At 36.1% G+C, this 5,475-nt stretch overlaps 1 non-coding gene across 1 annotated transcript; it reads right to left on the bottom strand.

Annotated features, from left to right (window-relative positions):
* Positions 1-1,139: 1,139 nt before the first annotated feature.
* Positions 1,140-1,210, bottom strand: LOC120365836 (small nucleolar RNA MBII-202). Its single transcript, XR_005580679.1, has one exon. It is a non-coding gene; the product is annotated as a small nucleolar RNA MBII-202 (small nucleolar RNA).
* Between the last annotated feature and the right edge of the window lie 4,265 nt (positions 1,211-5,475).

Here is a 5,475-nt window from a genome sequence, read left to right as displayed (position 1 = left end):
AGAAAACTCTTAAAGTGGCAAGGACTGTAAGACATATCCAGGAGGAGCTGCAGGAGTGGACTTGGCAAGCCATCTGTGACAGAAGTGGTATCCAAAGTTGGGTGTCTTTTGCTGTGATTTTTAAACCTCAGGCTGTCTCACTTCTGTTAATTTCTGTCTATTTTCTAAGACTATTCATGAATCATCTAATGTCCTCCAAAAAATCATTCTGCTAAAAACCTTCAAGTCTGTTAATGTTGTTTACAACGATCAACCATAACTGACATATTTGATCTTCAGAGTACAGTGAGAAAGATGAAAGATATAGAAACTCTCATGTTCTTTGATATAATGATTTTATGTGAAATACTGCATTTTTAATTTAAACAGTTTTGCTCAACTATAATCTGTCTAACTTCTTGTTATGTTCAGTGAGTCCCTTCCCTATTAACTAGAGACAGTGTATTAGTTTTCAATCGTTGCTGTAAGAAATTGCCACAAATTTAGTAACTTAACACAAATTTATTACTTTAATTTTTGAAGAAAAATCTGAAATGTGTTTCCCTATGCTAAAATTAAAGCATCAGCAAGGTTGCATTTTTTTCTGGAGGCTGTAGGGGTGAACCCATTTTCTTTCCCTTCTTAACTTCTAGAAGCGCCCATATCCCTTAGCTCATTAACCTCTTCATCCATCTTCAAAGCCCAACTACAGCAGGTTGAGTTCTAATCACATTGCATCACCCTAATTTCCTCTTTTGCCTCTTTCCTCCACATTTAAAAATCTTTGTGATTGCACTCAATTTTTTTCAGATAATTCAATATAATCTCCTTGTTGTAAGGCTGATTGACTAGCAACTTTAATTCCATCTGCTACATTAATACCACTTTATCATGAAAAGGTACACATCACTTGTTCCATGAATTAGAATATGGATATCTCTGGAGGATTATTATACTGACTACTATAAACTCTGATAAAAGATTTTTTGTATGTTTGTATGTTCAATATTACTTGAATAGGTATAAAAAAGATAAAGAATTTAAGGCAGGTTAGATGTAAGATACTTAGTCTATAAATAATAATTTTAACCAATTTCACATATCTTAGTTTATTCATTGGGTAAAACATTTTGTTTACATAATTTTTTTTTTTTTAATTTAGCGATCACATGGAAAAGGGTTCAAATGTGCTTTCAACAAGGCTGTACAGCGATTCTGGAGAAAGTCATCATGCTACTGCCTAATTTTTTTAGCTAAAATTTATTTTGGAATTTCGTAAATAATTTTTACAGGTATAATTGAAAAGGTAACATGTCATTTTGTGGCTATTGAAATTTAAATAACAGACAGGAGTTGTAGAAGAGATGGGATCCTAGGTATTATGTGCCTGTAGATAATTTCTCCTTTTACTTAATAACAATGCCAATAGAAACAGAGGAATATGGAGAAATAAGGTGTTTTCTACCAAGAGAAAAACAACGAAAAAGCTATTTTAAGGCCAAATAAATTTAAGTCCATTGAAATTACTGTATATGAAGTTAATTGGATATGTAACTACTGAATCTGGTTTCTATTACAAACAAGAAGCATATTGTGAAATATGGAAGAATACATGACATTAAAACAATAAAACATTTTGGGTCATCAAATAGGCAACTGAACGTAATTATTTATTTTAAAAAAGCTACTTTATTTTACAGAATTACTGAATAATTTAAAATTTAACAATGTTTCTCTACCAATCATCTTAAATATTTCAAAATCACATTTCCTGTTTTTCTTTTTCTCTTTTAGCTCTTGCCTAGGTTCTAAAAGAAAAGTCCCTTTGCCACTTGTATTTCTGTTTGTGAAACAGTTTTTCATAATGGTTAAAAATTATACCCGTTTCGCTGGGCGCTGTGGCTCAAGCGTGTAATCCCAGCACTTTGGGAGGCCGAGGCGGGTGGATCACGAGGTTGAGAAATCGAGACCATCCTGGTCAACATGGTGAAACCCCGTCTCTACTAAAAATACAAAAAATTAGCTGGGCATGGTGGCACGTGCCTGTAATCCCAGCTACTCAAGAGGCTGAGGCAGGAGAATTGCCTGAACCCAGGAGGCAGAGGCTGCGGTGAGCCGAGATCACGCCATTGCACTCCAGCCTGGGTAACAAGAGCGAAACTCCGTCTCAAAAAAAAAAAAAAAAAATTATACCCGTTTCAAAGAGAAGGAAAAAATGCGAATTTAAAGCAAAACTAAGCCTACCTAATGAATCACTGTGGTATCAATGCCCAAAGTGGCTGAAAGGATAACTAATATCCTTCACAATTTTATAAACAGTCTCTACCCTTCTTTCAAAATGTTTTTCATAAAGCAATGACAACAAATTAAAATTAAATACTGTATTTACTTATTTACTTTGCTGCTTTTGTTTGATGGTTCCACAAATATTAGAGTAATATTTTCACTCATATAAATATATTAGTATGACTATTTTTACATTTAAATGTACTTGTGTAATTGATCTACAGACTCATGTACTTGTGTAATTGGTCTACATACCTAACATTTTATATTTTTAATTTATTGGGAAATTTTCTGTACATTGAAAATAAAAAAATTATTACTACAAAAATAATTTATTTTGTTACCTGGTAGTGATTGTGATTTTTGTACTGTGTATATTGTGTGTAGTTTTTTATAAGCTCATTTCTGTTTTAAACATTTTAATATTTATGATTAGCACTTTTTAGATTATCGCACTTTAGCACTATTTAACAATTGGGATATTTATTGATATTTAAAAACATAAACTCCTACACCAGCATATTATGCACACAATATTACATCAAGAAAAAATGTGGCTCAAAAGAGATCAATCTCTTGGAATATTAAAATGATATGGAAGTCATGGAATGAGATTATGTGAGTTTCAGTTTCAATCTTTATAAACATGTATGCAGGTTTTCACCAAAGGGCATTTTCGTTTCCCAGAACTCTAGATCAACACAATAGGTTAAATCAACTGACCTCATCCTAAGTTCCTCCAGGCGATTTTATTTTCTGCAGTATTCTATTTAACCTCTAATCTATTTTTTAGGAACTCTTTAACCTTCTCCAACAAATGCACAAACCTTTAGGGATATTTGGAGTTTGTTACTATTTGTTTTTAATTGATTGGTATTTCCTTTAAATAAAAAAAAAAGAGAGAGAAAACAAATTTATGTGAGCACTCTTTACACAGTACATTGAGTGGTCAGTAAAGGTTAATTTTACTGTCTTCTATACTAACCAAATTGTTTTAAACTAAACTACTAATGAAATTTGTTGATAAAATTTGAAGCCACATTATCAACTGAGAAAAAGAAATCAGGATATTAGGCTGGAGTAATAATAAGCAATGAGGGTAAAGATAAATTTAGAATTTATAGTTGCAATTTTAAATAGAAGCAATGTATAAGATGAGGTCATAGAAAGAGTAGACTGCTAAATGGAGGAAATAAATGAATGATGTTTTTGGAAGTGCAATTTTTACAACCACTACTACCAATCTTTGGTGCTACTGTATAGAAGAAAACGTTCTTACAATTTTCAAATATAAGAAGTTATAGCAGTCTATCAGATAATTTTAAGTCAGTTTAAAGAGACCTAAAATAAGGGCCTCTCTCTCTCTCTCTCTCTCTCTCTATATATATATATATATATATACACACACACACATACATATAATGCACACATAAATTATAGTATTCTCAAGAAAAGAAAACAAAACAAGAAAATACCAGCTGTTGATTGCTACTTCATGGCAAAATGCTGGAATGCATTCCAAAAGATAAGTTTTATACAGAGAAACTTACATGAGTGAAGAAATTATACATAAAAATTATGATCTGTTTGCATTTAGTATATAATCCATAGAACTATTGCAGTCCTTTGTTAAGTTTAACTTTTATAGACTGATCAACTACAAGGTCTTCAAAAGTTTTTGTCTCATGATTAGTGTGCCTGACATATAATAGTCTCTAAATAAATATGTGCTAAATGAGTTCACATTATAACTATGGTTGCCATTGTAGTGAAACAGAATGGCTTAAAATAATAGCATGGGCTTAGGGATTTTGTTTTGGGATGTTTTGTTTATGCCATAGTTCCTTGCAAGAAGATAAAATACTTGTAAGATATCAAACATTCAGAAAATTACCACATGAGATACAATAACTAACTCTAAAATAATGTGTTAGAACATATTTCATTTAAAACACATCTTTTGGTATATATATATATATATATATATATATACACACACACATATATAATTTTCAAGAGAGATTAATCTCATTTGAAATGCAATGAATTTCCTCACATAAGTTTTCCAATTAGGATTTATATTGAAAAGCAGTATAGTTTTCCTATTATATATGCATTATAAATATGTGTTTAGAAAATTGATATTGTCACGGATCTTTGAGGTATCATCAGCCGGAAACCTCTTTGGCCATTGATGCCTTTGCCCAAGTTTTGCTCTGGCCTGCTGGGCTCATTCCACCCACTTGGCCTGACAGGTTGTGAGCAGCGGGACAGATATGTGAGCAAGCAAGCACAAGGTCCAGCCATTGTGCATAGCCAGGCGTGGCTGCTGCGACAGGGTGGGAAGCTCCAGGCACCAGCATGGGCGTCGGCTTACTGTGAGGCTGTTGGACCAGACATACAGCAAGCAGCTTCCACAGCTGGCACCAGCGAATGCAGTGGTGCCCAGAAGCTGAGAGACGCCAGAAACCACAGAGCCCCAGAGAGGGTGTCACAGCCCTGGCTCTGGGAGCTCTTAAGCCTGGGTCTGCCAAAGGGTCGCAGCTCTTCTCTCCTTTCTTCTCTCCCTCTTTTCATCCACAGTGTGGCAAGCAAGGGGCATGTTTCAGCCCTGTTTGTGTTACAACTCTTTTAGCTACACCATTCGGCAGGTTCCAAGTTCTTGTCCTGTGTCCAGAAGGAATAACGTAGGGAGACAAATGGAGAGCGAGCAAGGAGAAGAGGAGCTTTATTGAGTGACAGAACAGCTCAGAGGAGACCCAGAGTGGATAGCTCCTTTCCGCAGGCGGGGCGTCCCAATACGTGTTCATCTCTCAGCAGAGAGGAAGCCCACAGTGGGTAGCTCCTCTCTGCGGCTGGTAGTCCTGATGTCTGCTCAGCCCTCAGCAGAAAGGAGACTCTGGAGTGGTTATGGGGCAGGAGGCAGAGGGGCCTCCCAGCCCCCAGAAGAGAGGGGCTCTGCTCCTGCTCTCTCCTAGCTCTCCAAGAGCACAGGAATGCCTGGTTCCAGAGCTGCGGCTGGTGGCCACAACAGGGAGCAGGAGGCTCCTGCCCTGCCAACTCACAAGTGGGCAGGGTTTTCACCTATTTCCAGCTCCCACCAGCTCCGTGGGGACACTGCCCCGGCTAAACCTTTCACACTTTAGCCAGTGTCACGGCAGTAGCCAGTCCAGATGGGCTGCCACTGCCATCAATCCCATCTCTGAATAG

Source organism: Saimiri boliviensis, chromosome 16, assembly GCF_048565385.1.
Source record: "Saimiri boliviensis isolate mSaiBol1 chromosome 16, mSaiBol1.pri, whole genome shotgun sequence".
Lineage (NCBI taxonomy): Eukaryota > Metazoa > Chordata > Mammalia > Primates > Cebidae > Saimiri > Saimiri boliviensis.
The sequence above is the reverse complement of the archived record's forward strand: the minus strand, read 5'-3'. Positions and strand labels throughout refer to the sequence as shown.